This window comes from Lissotriton vulgaris, chromosome 11 (genome assembly GCF_964263255.1).
Source record: "Lissotriton vulgaris chromosome 11, aLisVul1.2, whole genome shotgun sequence".
Taxonomy (NCBI): Eukaryota; Metazoa; Chordata; class Amphibia; order Caudata; family Salamandridae; genus Lissotriton; species Lissotriton vulgaris.
The window spans coordinates 348,066,200-348,081,010 of NC_141699.1; the positions used below are offsets into that span (position 1 = coordinate 348,066,200).

Consider the following 14,811-nt stretch of genomic DNA (forward strand, 5'->3'; position numbering starts at 1 on the left):
TCGATAATTTTAATTTTTGCGTCATTGTAATTGCGCAGTGTATTCCGCCGCTGTTTAAATCTAAGCGCTGCTACTGCTGTCACCTGGAGACTAGACAGGCTTACCTGCATCTAAATTGTGCCCCCACAAGCCGCGTTTGCGAGACTGAGTTAGGGGTCCCTGGTCCTGGTGATTCGTCCGCCATCTTTGGTAGGTAGTGACGCTCTGAGACATTCTCAGGCGCCATATTGGTGGGGTTAGAGGCTCGAGCAGCCGGAAGTCCGCTCGGCGTAATACTATAATTAAGATGTGTAAGCAGACGCGCAGCGGATGCGTGCAGCGGAGGCGCCGTAGATGCGCCGGAGGTGCGCCAGAGGTAAGCCCGTTTGCGCCCGTTCGCGTCCCGGGCGCCTCTGGCGCTCCTGCCCCTGCATACCCATGCCCTGCTTCCACTGAGGATTTAGAGCCCGAGCCTTTCCTCACCCCGCTTAAGACGCTGTCTTGCGGCTTGGTGAATGCTCGCTCTTTGATAAAACATCATGCTGAGACCGCCTTATTAATTGAATCGTCACAGCTAGATATACTATTCGTGACTGAAACATGGGCCACGAAGGACTGTAACATGGAATTAGGCTGGGCGTGCCCGCCAGGCTATCTGATAAGACACACCCCCCGTATATCGGGCAGGGGTGGTGGGATAGGCTATATCTTCAGAGACTCTATATCCTTGACCGAACTGGTGACTACGAAGGTAGCAGGTTTTGAGCTTATGGGTTTTTCCATCGCGGCTCAAGGAGGTACATTAGTAGCAGGTCTTTTATGCTACCGTCCGCCCTCTCTGCCTACGACAGCCCTTCAATCCTTAATTGATCTGATTTACGACCTCTCGAACTCGCATGCCAATTTTCTAGTACTGGGTGATTTCAACCTTTGGCCTTCTGGCCCGCATGATTTGGCCTTCCGAGAACTGTGTCAAGCATGTAGCAATATCCAGCTTGCTCAACTGGTTCAGGTACCCACCCATGATAAGGGACATATACTAGACTTGGTTTTTGCAGATAAGAACTTGGTTGTGGTAGAGAAGGTCGAGGCCCAGGGTTGGACCGATCATTCTATGATTGTCCTGTCCCTCCTTATGCCTGCCCCATGGAGACCTAGTAAATCGACCAGCAGGAAGCTGAATCGGCAATGGAGTCGTCTCCTTAGGGAACCGATTCGCCCTACACTCCTACCGGGAATCTTTCAGATGGAGGAGAATGTGGATAAGAGCTACGCCTCCCTCTGCCAGCATATTGTATTATCTCTTGATGACCTGGCCCCCTTACGCAAGGTAAGAGACAGGCCCAGGGGCCTAAACGCCTGGTTCAGCGAAGAACTAGGACACTCCAAACTCCGCTGTAAACAGGCGGAGCGTGTTTGGAGGAGAGGATATAGGGAGCAGGATAAGGCAGCTTATAAAGCAGCCTTGCACGAATACAAGGCCCAGTTAAGAGCCGCAAAAGCCAAGTTCTTGGAAGATACTTTGGCGAAGGCCTCTAATAAATCTCAGACCCTGTTTAGACTGGTTAAGACCTTGTCCGACCCACCCTGCATGGCGTCTACTATCCCGGCCTCACAGGCACTATGTGACTCGCTGGCTCTTGCTTTTGAGGAGAAAATCAGGACTATCCTGACTGGACTGAAAAATCCCGAACAATCTGTAATAACCGCAGTCTCTCCTCCGGACCTGTTTGACAACATGGACTCCATTTCGGCTCCTAACATGGAAGGGATGCCTCAGCTGTCCAGCTTTCCTGTCCCCTCGTTAGAGGAATTTGTTATCCTGGCAAGCAGTGTATCGTCAGGATCACCGCTGGATCCCATGCCTCACAAGATCTGGAAGGCCTTCCAAGATGAGCTCTTCCCTCCGCTGCATTCCATCTGCTGTCAATCATTGACTACAGCGTCAGTCCCAGACTGTTGGAAGTTGGCCATTGTAACACCTTTGTTGAAAAAGGCTTCTCTGGACCCTCTTTGTGCGGCCAACTATAGGCCAATCTCGCTATTACCATTTGCGATTAAAGTCCTTGAAAGATGGGTCACAAGAGCCTTATCCAACTTCCTAGAAACAAATCGGTGTCTGGATGCTGTACAATATGGCTTTAGGCCAGCGCACGGCACCGAGACAGCCTTGGTCACCGTGTTGGACGATCTGCGAATGCGAGTCGACAGGGGCAAGTCTGCATTTTTGGTGCTACTTGACATGTCGGCCGCGTTCGACACGGTAGACCATGAAGTTTTACTTGGCCGTCTTCAGAGCGCGGGAGTGTGTGGCCTGGCCCTAGACTGGCTCACGTCCTACTTAGACAACCGACAACAAGCCGTGGCATTACCACCTTTTCGATCAGCCACTAGGCCGGTGAAACAGGGAGTCCCTCAAGGATCGGCAATCAGCCCGATCCTATTTAATATATATCTCCGTCCCTTGATAGCACTGATAAAGTCATTCGGCATATCCGTTGTCAACTACGCCGATGACACTCAGTTGATTTTTTCATTTGAGGGCTCAGAGACTATTTCAAGGGATGTCTTTCACCGTTGTATGGCAGCCACAGCAGCATGGCTGCGAGCCAATGCGTTACAATTCAACGGATCGAAAACGGAGGTACTTCACTGCTCTTTGGACCGAACTCCCCGTACACTACCGGCCGATTTCTGGCCTATGTCCATTCCGGGATCGGTGGAGGCGTCAGAGTCAGCTCGCAACCTGGGAGTTCTATTCGAACCCAACTTGCAGCTTGATGCCTCCGTAAATAAAACGGCAGCAACATGCATGGGTCTGCTCCGTGCCTTACGGAAAATCCTGCCACTTCTTCCACAGGGCTCCAGAGCTGAGGTAGTGCGTAGTTCCATTCTCAGTAGGATTGACTACTGTAACGCACTACTTTTGGCTGCCCCGAAGACTCTGATCCTAAAGCTCCAAAGGATACAGAATATGGCCGCTAAATTGGCCTTGTCTCGACCACGGTCCGCCTCTTCATCGGTAGCCTTAGCCGATCTACATTGGCTTCCAGTCCAGCAGAGAATTGCGTTTAAGGCTCTCTGCCTTGTCTATAGGGCCCTGCATGGACTGGGACCAATACCTCTTCAGACCCTCTTCCTCTGGTATCAGGCAGCCAGACCTTTAAGATCATCCTCGGCGTTCTTGGTAAAAGTCCCTAAAATTAACAGAACGAGAATGGGTGGTCGCGCTTTCAGTTTTGCGGCTGCCACGATGTGGAACACCCTCCCCCTGACATTAAGGAGCTGCCCTGATCTGCTTACCTTTAAAAAGAGCCTCAAAACCTATCTGTTTCCCAGAGTAATGTAGCTGTTTTAATAGATGCATGGTCCGGTCTCACCGCCAGGATACCCTTGGGGGTGACAGTTGCGCTTAATAAGCAATAAATACAATACAATACAATGAACGTGGCAGGGTCAGCACAGTTTTCAGGCATTTCCCTTCCTTCAAATCCCAATCACTTTTGCCGCTTAAATAAAGGACTTCTGCTCCATAAAGTACTTGTGAGGGTATCATTGCACTATACGCCTTTAACAGCGGTCTGTGAGACATATGTCCGTATTCATGGTTAAATATTTTCAGTCCACAGATCGATGTAAAGGCTTTCGCTTTCTGAGCCTCTAGATGCGCGTGCCACTTTAGTGACCTATCCAACCACATTCCACATTTCAATTGCTTGTCTGAAAGCAAAATTATTTTAGGGCTGTGAGCGTAAGTGGGAAACACCACAGAATCTACATATAGAGGTCTTTTACATGGGCATTCATTGCTTTATCTGGTATATCATATGTACTCAAAAACTGTTCCAAAAACATTTTAGTTCCGAAATGGTAGGGGAAGGATAGTGGCCGCTTGGACATGGGCAGTAGAGCTTCCATGACCCCACTAAAGTGAGTGCTTGATCTTGGCCTGATATGTTTTACTTTACTTCCTTTTCTTCCAGTTGGCAGTAAGTACTATTTTCCTCCCTGATTTCGTTATTCCAATGCCTATGTCCTTGTCTGTGGGCATCATGTGTCTTCTAGCTTATAAATAAAGCTCTGAAAGGCACAGGAGCCGAATTACTTGTGGTAGAATGGCAAATACAACATCAGCCATGAGCAACATTCAGAGTAGAGTAGAGCAGCTATGTTGTTTCCTTACAAATGTAATTTGCATTTTTATAGGGCATTAAGCTACGATGTTTCAGTAAGAGGTTTATTATCAATTGATTTGATGACCTAAACCGTGGACCTAATATGGTTGTTTGGGGTCTCCCATAATATACTGACTTTTAGATTTTGTATAATTACTCTTTTCACTCTGAGTAGTTTCTTTTATGTTTTTTGAAGGATTTATGTAGGTTCTGTTTACAGCGTTCATATGGCAACCAGGCTGTAATTGATATCCTTGGGGGTTGGTGAGGTTGTGCTGCATTAGGTGGGCAGTGTGGGATAAAGGGGTGAGGGTCAGGTATGCACGCATCAACAACATTAACACAGTGTGTCTCACCTGATGTCATCGTAAAGGAGGTTCATTACAGGAGGCAGGTGAGGCAGATGGGACTTGATGCACATTAGGGCTTAGTTATGAAACAATGTATGCTTCCTTAATACCATGCCTTCCCAATATATTTCCATCTCTGATGTATTCCTTGAAATATTTTTTCTGATATTGAATGCAGCAACTATAATGTTCTTTGTTTCCAACCAAGGTGGAGGATATTGTAGATAAACACGTTTGTGCTTTTCCCAAGTCCATGATGGTGACTGACTCCATGAATGATTTTTTTTATCTTGATAGTGGCAGTCATTTCTGAACCTTGAGTATTTTAAGACACTTAACACGCTTCACAAACATTTTCTGTCTTCTGGCATCTCACTCTGCTTGACAGCAATTTCTTCGAAGATTATTGTTGGATCATTGTCCCCGTGTTCTTCACTTCAGGGTTTAAACTATTTTGTGACCGTTTTTGCTCAGAAATTCTATGCCAGTATTTGCAGTATTGTGTTTCTGAATGCTGACTATATGAAGAAGTCTTGTTGAGTTGAAATGTTGTGAAAATAACAACCCTCCTCTCCTCAAAGACTGTGAACTACGATATTGTGTCTGTACAGCCGTACTGCGAGCTGCATTCAATCTTTTATTTGACTATAACGTAGTTTGAGTAGATATTGTATGCATGTTATACTGACGCTAAAGCAGTGGCGGCTAGTGAACTTTGAAAGTGGTGAGGCAAAGCAGCTGCACCAAATTACCTTAAGTAAGTCAAGCAAGCAACCTCCACTCCCCCCACCCAGCTATTATTTATTTCTACTCTCGCCAAACATTTAAACAAATATGGAGCACACTGGTACATTTTGTGGTCCACTGCCTTTGTTGCGACCCACGACACTTAAACAGGACATGTAAGATACCCTGCAGCCCATAAAACCATAATATGCTGAAAATGCAGCAAGTGAAATATTGTATCCAGGCAATTTGGGGTTAAACTAATGCGCACGTGGAAGAGTCCTCTAATCAACGTTTAGGAGGGGGCAAGGACGTGTTAAAAGCATTCCTGCAAAGTTGTACAAACAAAAGCTCGATATTCCCTGACCAGTAAGGCTATTAATCAAACAAAGGCCCAATTAAAACCCCACACTCCACGGACACAGGGTCTGTAAAATATTGCAGACAGATGGAGCACGTCGCCTCCGGAGCTGGTTGGACGCAGCCATGTTCTTCCTGCAAGTGTACACGGTTAAGTTAAGTTTCGTCTCTCATAGAACAGTTTGTGAAGTGGGAAGGTCTGTTCCTCCTTCCTTACAGACCCTCCCACTCACTGGCTGCTGCACCTTACCAGCGCTGACGTGGGAGTGTCATTGGCTGATAAGGGAGTGTTTGCAGTGAACTTTGAATGTTTCAGGCTTGACGCAGCAGAGCACAGAGAGTGTCTGTAGCATGCGCTGGGAATGGGACCGTGCGCAGCATTACTGAATTGTCCGCTTGTAAAGCAGGCCTGTCAGCAGCAGAGCTGATAATATCCAGAGCTTACTTGGAACGATCGGTAGCCATACTGGGACGCACTAAGAATATTTTAGCCTGTACTGCATGTGCCTACATCTGGGAGTGACTGTTAGGGTCTGTACTGGTGCCTACATCAACAAAGTAGCTCAGCTCTTGTCACCTTTCTGTAAAAAAAAGAAAAAAACAACAAAAAACGCCTCCTTTATACATGGCGCCTATTCTTCTTTTACAGCGCAGCCCGTATAGCGCCTGAGGGCAGAGGCGGAGGGAGAGACACGAGAGACGCCGAGCGCCTTAAATACTGTCACTCCTCCAGGCAGGAATTTCCATAGATGAAGAGGTCAGCACCCTTTGAGGATTAGACAAAACATTTTGAAAGCCGTGGGGGGATGTCCCGTGGGTGGGGGGAGGGGCGGGGTGGCCAGGGGTGTGTAAAATAAAATTGAATTAATCAATCCTACCTGAGCAGCAGGTCCGCGCCGCCTCGGGTCCACGACCACTCCACTGCCTGGTTGGCGCCTACTATTTTTTATGAATAAGGAACAGCCGCCTCGCATCACTGCTGGCAAGTGGGAGGCAACCCCTCTCAGCCAATCCTGGCGCTGCCAGCAGCGCCAGGATTGGCTGAGGGCATGGGTTACTCTCTGCCCGCCGCCTGCCCATAAGGAGACCCTAGGGGCTCCTTGTGGGCATGCGCAAACCAGTGGAGACACAAGTGTGCATGACTGGGCACGGCTGAAAAATCGCCGAACTTGCCCACTCATGCGCACTTGTGTGCTGCCTGCCTGCTGCCCCATGTCTGACAATCATGTCAGTCAACATGACGCTGGACCGCCCATCCTCGGCAGTCCGACGTCATGCTGACTGTAACTGACATGATTGATTGTTAGTTCTGCTTCTCTTCTCCCTCGGCGTCTAGTCTGAACTTAAGAATGATTTGATTTGATTTATCAACTTATACAGCGCGCGATTGCCCGAAGGCGTCTTGGCGCTAGGACGTATAGCAGGCCTCAACTATGGAAACATAACTCCCTTAAGTAAACTGACAGTTGAGTTTACTGCTTAAGTTCACAGGCGCCGAGGCCGGGAGGGAGCTCAGCTGCTGGCGTGGGCAGGGGGGCAACACCTCAACGCCCACAATGGACGGACCGCCACTGTTGCCTTTGTGTACTTCCTGTAGAACAAAAGATAGTTAACCACAGGGTAGGAGAAGAATCATACCAGACAAGGTTCTGTGCAGCCCTTACGTGTTTCTTGCAGTCCCCATTCCCACTGTGTCCTCAGCATGGCTTATATTACCCTCCTTGCACAACAAGGTGAGTGAGACCGAGCACTTTTGGCACTAATGCTGTGAAACCATGAGTCTGATGAGTGGGGGTGGGATGAATGCGGAAAAAATCAAGGTAAACGTAGGCAACCCAGTAAGACCAAAGAAAAAGTAAAGTGAACAGCTCTCTGCCAAACTGTGATAATGACATGGATTGAGCAGGGTGGGAACGAGGAGACCAGTCAGGTATGAATAATTTTAGCTAAGAACCCAATCCTGCATGTTTAAAGAGAAAGAAATAGCATATAGGACTCACAAGTAGTTATTTACTTGGACAGTGCAGATTTGTGGCTTCATGTTAGGGATTTTTGATACCGGGTTGGCCATACAAATAAAGCTCAATGAATGGAAGAATTCTTTGGAAAAGGGTGGTTGTCAAGGAAGAACCTTATAGCAGCAGTGTAAGAAATTGGGTTATTAGTTGAGAGGTGTTGGGGCTACACTTAAATAATAAACGTTGTCCTTGTCAGCGTGATACACATAATTCACTAACTGAACCTGTGCTTAACCCTCTGGCACCTTGTCAGAAATTTAGTCAGGCTTAACTTCAAGGTAACGTGTAAAGTATTTATGCAGCACTCAAGCAGTAATATAGTAAAAACACAACACAAGAAAAATCTCAAACCAATTTAGAAAAATGTCAATTTTAATAACTAAAAAGACATAAAAAATGACAAACATCTTCGAGACCTTGGTTGACCCGTTCTGTCTGACCATTGGCCTGAGGATTAACACAAAAGACAGGGTTACTTCAGTTTGAATGGACTTGCAAAACGATTCAGTTTGAATGGACTTGCAAAACGATTTCCAAAAACGGGACCCAAATTGAGGACCACAACCTGAAATAATAATTTGAGCCAGGCAATGTAAACGAAAATCTACGTGCAAAAATAACAATCCCATATCTTTGTCAGAATTCAATTTCTTCAGGGGTAAAATGAGCCAGCTTTGAAAAGAGTCAACGGTAACCAGTATGAGATTAATTCCTTCTGAGAGTGAGAAGGCAGTGATAAAGTCAGTGAAGATTGTATGCCTAGGCTTTGCAGGGACAGGAAGAAGTTGGAGCATCCCAGAAGGTGAAGAGTGAAATGATTTATTTACGGCACAAACAGGACAAGTAGAAACATACAACTCGGTTCCACTGGAATCGGAGACCTCCAAAAGGAACGAAGCATAAGTTCCAAAGTGGATTTGACACCCTTGTAACTTGCAACTGGTAAATGATGGCACATTTCAAAAGCTTTAAATCTGAGTGTCTTAGTAGTAGTAGTAGTAACTGAGCTTATAATGCGCCTGGTTACACTAGCACTGGTTACACTTGAATGGAATAAACAGGGTTCTTCCTTCAAACACTAGATTATCTCTCTTAACTGTTAGTCCTTGTACAACAACCAATTTCTTTTGTGAGACTAGAACAATCAGCTTGAATCTTGTCAATGAAGGATTGTGCTACTCATAATGTTCATTGTGAAGGTATTCGGAGGCACTGGAGATAACGGTCACCAGTTCGGATTACAAAAGGCTCTCTGGACGGCATTAAAAACTGTCCTCACTCGGTGTAGGATTTTTTCGTGGCCAAGAGTTCTCTTTCCAAAACTGCAGCAAACTTCTGCCACATTCAATGCCCCAAGCCTAGGTGAGTGGTTGCGCCATTGGGATCTTGTAGATGCGTGGAGGACCCTGAATCCACGGACACATCTCTACTCCCACTACTCTCACCCTAACAGATTGCATGTTTGCATAGATCGCTTTGTAGTGAGCCCAGTGTTAATGGCAGAATGCCCTTGTTCAGATTATCTTGGCCGTACACATTCAAACCACAACCTTCATATACTCCAGCTTCAGGGAGATAATGTGCAGCACTCCACTCATTTTTGAAGAGTGCATCCCTTGGCGTTGGAAGACCCCCCATTCAGGGCAGTAGGTGCGGCTACAGACAGGTATTTTGATAATAACACAGGTTTGGTCTCTGATGTGGAGCTGTTATGGGATGCTAGCAAAGCCATGGTTAGAGGGCAAAGCCTAGGACTGAATTGGTGTACCCAACGCCAGCTTGACCAAGAGGCAAAGTGTATTGAAGACACCTTAGCTCACTGACCTAGCGCACAACATTGGCTCTCAGCAGGCCTTAGATACACAGAGGCAAAAGCACAATGAGGTTCTTGAACGACTGTGCTGCTTAAATTATGCAGCGCGCACACATGCAGCTGCGGAAATTGGGGGTAGGCTACTAGCGAGATTAATCAGGCAAGAGCGCGCGCAGCAACCCACATTACGGCTGCAATCCAGAGCAGGACAGCTACTCACTAGACAATACGATATTCACTGTGAATTCACCACCCACTACACCAGAGTGTACAGATCAGTAATCAACATCACACCATCAGAGCTAGAATACTTTCTCTCCGCGCTCGCCATGCATCATGTGACAGCAGAGTAAACATTCGAATTAAATGAACCAATCATCCTTTTTGAAGTACAGCAAGCAATACAAGCATTAGCCACAGGTAAAGTACCAGGGCTTGATGGACTGCCAGCTGAGTACTACAAAGCATTTCAGTCAGTTCTGACCCCACAACTACTTTTGGTATACCACAGCGGGCAGGAGGCAGCTACGCTACCGGGCCCAGTTCATGAGTCCTTTCTAATATCGCTACCCAAACCCTTCAGAAATGCAGAAATGATAGGCTTGTATAGTCCGTTAGAGCTACTGAATACGTACTACAAGGTACTATGGAAATATTTGTACCGCAGCTAATACTGGCAGACTAAAACAGGTTTGTGCCCACACGCTGTACATAGCTAAACCTGAGACCTTTTTTAGAGTGGCACACTATTCGGGAGAGAGTTGGGCACATTCAGGGTGTTTAGTGCTCGACTTAGAGAAAGCATTTGACACCCTAGAATGGGGATTTTTATTTGCTCCTTTGCATAAGTATGACATGGGCGACAACTTCATAAGGCTTGTTAAATTGCTATATACTCAACTCACGGTTAGAGTTAAGACAGGCCCATACATATCCCAGACGATGCTATTTGAGCTAGGCACATGGCAAGGCTGCCCGCTCCCCTCACTGCTGTTCACGCTGGCTATTAAGCCACTAGCCGAATCGCTATGCAAGACACAGGAGGGGTGGTGTATTCCCTTGGGAGACGGCATACATGCTGTCTCTCTATACGCAGACGACCTGTTAATATATCTTAGAGATGTCAGGTCGCCATGCAACACAATAGAAAACAAATTGCTTGATTTTGGCTCTCTATCAGGTCTTTGGGTGAACTGGGAGAAATTTGTTTGTACCCTTTCTCCGAGTCAACTTCAGACCCAAGAATGTCCATCAACGGCACACCAGTGCACTGGCAGCTGACAGCGTTCCGCTACCTTGGGATCCATGTACACCGGGAACCAACTGATCTACTAAAGGGTAACCTCACACGGGCTGTCACAGCAGTTAGGTCACAGATGACATTTTGGAGCACTCTACCCCTGGCAGCCATGGGGTACAGTGCGCTCCTGAAAATGGTAGTGCTCCCATGACTCCTTTATCACTTTGCAAACCTACCACCATACGTCAAGCCAGCATTCTTCTGCATGTTTGAGTGGGAATAGCAGCAATTTATTTGGCATGGAATGCATAGCAGGGTAGCACTGGCCAAGCTGTATCTTCCAACCCACCGGGTTGGCCTCGCCATGCCCAATAAGGAACACTATTACCTGGCTGCGCAGCTCCAGTGGTTGGCCCATTGGTAGGACACCCAAGGCCTTATGGACACTGCTACAAAGCAGCCAGGCCTCACCCACCCCTAATTGGTATTGCTATTTCATCCCAGTAGGACTGGTACATCACCCACCAAGCTACTGACAAAAGTGGCTCACACTTGCTTCCGGAACAGTCTAAGACTCACACTCAAGGTTACTACATACGCGCATTCTCTGCCCAATCTTGGTACACCCAGGTGACACTAAGCAATCACTGGAGCAGAGCTCTCCCAATGGGAGGAGGTGGGAATCCAAATCTAAGGGGATTTATACTGTGATGGTCAACTGTTATCATTTGACGCACTTACGGAAGAATTCAACCTACAGCACAGCCAATTTTTATTACATGCTGCAATGTTGCGCCCGCTGCGCACAATATGGGAAGATATGACACAAGAACCTGCTACACATTTGACAATACAGTATCTACACGAGCTGGGCATTGGCCGACATCTCACTAGATTGTTAGCGGACTCTTTAAGGTTACATGCAGCATCCCTTCGAGCCCATTGAGATGAAGATCTACAACGACCTAGCAAAGAGCAGAAGTGGATGGTTATGGACCCCACTTCTATTTTGAATGTAGTCCTTTCACTATTGTGACTATTCCACAAACCGGATAGCGACGAGAGGACACGCCGGTTCGTTTTCTCCTCTTGTAAGTACACATTATTCATTTTTTCGAGGCTTGTTTTTTTTCCATGCACTCATTTACCTTAATACCACTTTTTGACACTGTTTAGTCTCGCTTGTAATTCGGGCTTATGATTAATGAGGCGGCACGTCTGCACTGTTTAAAATCGTCAACATACACTATATTGCGGTTGAGTATCGCTTTGAAACCATGATTCTACTGTAGTGTAACATGAACGATAGTTTAGACGTAGGACTGAAGTCGACTAGGTCTCTATTGAATATGTTAGACTTAATTGTGAATGCCAGCTAGCACAGAGGTCACTAGAAACTTTCTTGAATACACAAGAAGGGATTAGTTTCTGACAACCATATAACATGACAATTTTGTTCCCCAAGAATAAGAAATGTATCATCAGAGTCGCGGAAACAATAGATGTCTATTTCACTCAGTCAATCGTGCATGCTTCGTTTCACCACAAGTGCAGAGAAATAGAGAGACAGGCATTTTCAATAAAAAGGTTATTTATTGAGCAGTCTTCTTTCTCATGCAAGAGAAGTGAATTGCTACAATCGTAATACTTGCTATGAAGTAAAGTGCATACAGTAAAAAGAGTATTATGAAATAATACTGTAAAAGCATTTGTATGGTTTCTAAGCCATAAGATACATAAAATAGATAAAATACATACAATGATAAATAATGACTAAAAGTACTCAACTGGTGCATCTAAAATACGCCTACCTTGGTGTACCTAACCTAAGTCTAGTACGAGGGAAGAAGTAAGTGAGGTGTAGCTTAAGTTAAATAGTTTCTGCCAAAAATCTATCCAAGAGTTCTCTAAGGGTCTAATCACCTCCGTACCTTGGTTATAGAATGAAGGAGGTCTTGTATCTCTCTCTCAGGACTCGATCTCCCAGTAACCCGCAAGGGTAGCAGGGAAATACTGGAGCTGGATTTCTCGGCAGGAGAAAAGACAGCGTCTCTCTCAGTGCGTCGGCAGGGAGGGTCGGCTTCCTTCGGCCCTCCCATACAGCAGGGCGTCGGGCAAGTAGTTAGTCGATCTGCTCCAAAACCACTGTGTGTTTGCTAGGGCAGATGCTGGTATATTTATACCTGGAAGGTGCCGAGTTTGACGTAAGGGTGGACATAATAATGTCACTAAGAACTCGAAGTTCTTTACACGCTCCAGGAGTTCTGGGACAAATCAATACTGAAGCAGGGGGAATTCCCGTACTGCTGAAGGCTGGTTGTCTTCAAGAACTTGTTGTACTCTAGGAGCTTAGTGGAAGTAGCCATGCCGTATTTGGACTGCATTGGCTGTGCCTAAATATGGTTATGATTCTTATGCCTATATAAGGATATGATAAGATATACCTATATAGGGGCATGAATCTGGAAATTTACACTAGAGCCCTAGATACGTTACACCACGTGATGATGGCACCTTGTTTTTTCAATCACTTCTGATACCGGCTGACAACATTATTGGCATCGTGTTGTGCACATTAGTTTTTACCCTTTGATAGTTGCAAATTAGATCACTTTGCATCACGTTAACACATTTCTGTGCGTTCAGTTTACTTAGCAGGATTCACCGATTATTATTTAGCGGCACAACTTGGGAGATTCTGTTTATTCATTTCACATCACTATTGGACAGAAATAATGATTTTCAACTCATTAGGTTACCAATTAGGTTACATTTGTTCACTTTTTTAAGTTGTGTGTGTGTATTGGTCCTCATGTATTTACAGCATTGATTTGCTTACAGACCACAGCTCCCTGATGAAGGCTACATGTTAGCCGAAATGCATTGGAGATTGGAGTTTGTTAAAACGATGCATATAGAATTATAAGAGTAAATGAACATATGAGTGATATATAACTCATGAACAGAATGAAATAAATTACAAATTCTGGAATGAAATTGATGTGTTAAATTTATTGAGAACAAATTTGCAACCCCAGGAGGGGACAGTGCTTTAATATGATTTAACTGAGGTACTCTACGGAGAGCACACCCTGGAGCACGCTACAACTAACATACTTCGTTAAATGTATGTATGTATGTATGTATAAACCATTTTATAACGCGCTCCGTTACTTGAGAGTATCCTGGCGTGATATGGGAGAGACAGAAAGCAAAACAGCAGAAAAGCCTCTTAAATTACACTCTTGAATAAATGTGTTTTTAAATTTTTCTTGAATAGCGCCACAGTCTGCGTAGACCGCAAGTGGAGGGGGAGAGCGTTCCAGGCCCGAGCCGCGATCACAGAGATCGATTGTCCGCCGAGCCTGGCTCGTTTAAAACGGGGAAGAGACAATTTGAACAAGGTGGATGATCGGAGAGTACGAGCGGGGACATAGCAAATGAATCTCTTTCTCAGATACAGGGGGCCTTGATCATGGATTGCTCTGAACGCGAGCACCAGAGATTTGAACAGAATGCGCTGCGCAACCGGAAGCCAATGGAGGGTGCGCATCTCAGCGCGAGCGCTCTTCCATCTAGGGATATTAAATAACAGACGGACAACCGCGTTCTGGATAATTTGCAGGTGTTTCACCAGGTAGGCCGGGATGCCACTGAACAGCGCATTCGCGTAATCCAGCCTTGCCAGTATGAGAGCCCGTGCAACCATCTCCTTGGCTTCCCTAGGGAGCAGAGGGAAGAATTTGCGGAGCATTCTCAGCGTGGCAAAGCAAGTACCTGTCAACTTTTTAATATGATCTTCAAATCTGAGGTCCTCTGCAAACCAGATGCCAAGATTTTTTGCAGGTCTCCCCATCTCTTTCGGGCTGGGAATGTTAGGGGGCCACAGTGTGTTCTTAAACTAGGGGGGAAAGGCACCATAAAAAAGCACCTCGGATTTGTCCTCATTGCATTTCAGCTGGGCCTGGGTTAACCAGCGAAATACAGAGGACAAACACAGATGTACTGCCGACGTATCCAGATTGTCGTCTGGCCAGGTGAACAGCAGTTGGGTATCATCTGCATACCCTATAATCTTAGCCCCATACTGTTCCGCTAGATAAACCAGGGGGGTGATGTAAACATTGAACAGTAAGGGACTAAGAGTGGA

General features: G+C 46.0%; 1 protein-coding gene across 6 annotated transcripts in view; it reads left to right on the forward strand.

Annotated features, from left to right (window-relative positions):
* The window catches only part of OSBP2 (oxysterol binding protein 2), a 1,786,946-nt gene that overhangs the window by 1,073,246 nt on the left and 698,889 nt on the right, over nucleotides 1-14,811 (forward strand). The gene's annotated exons all lie outside the window — the stretch shown is intronic.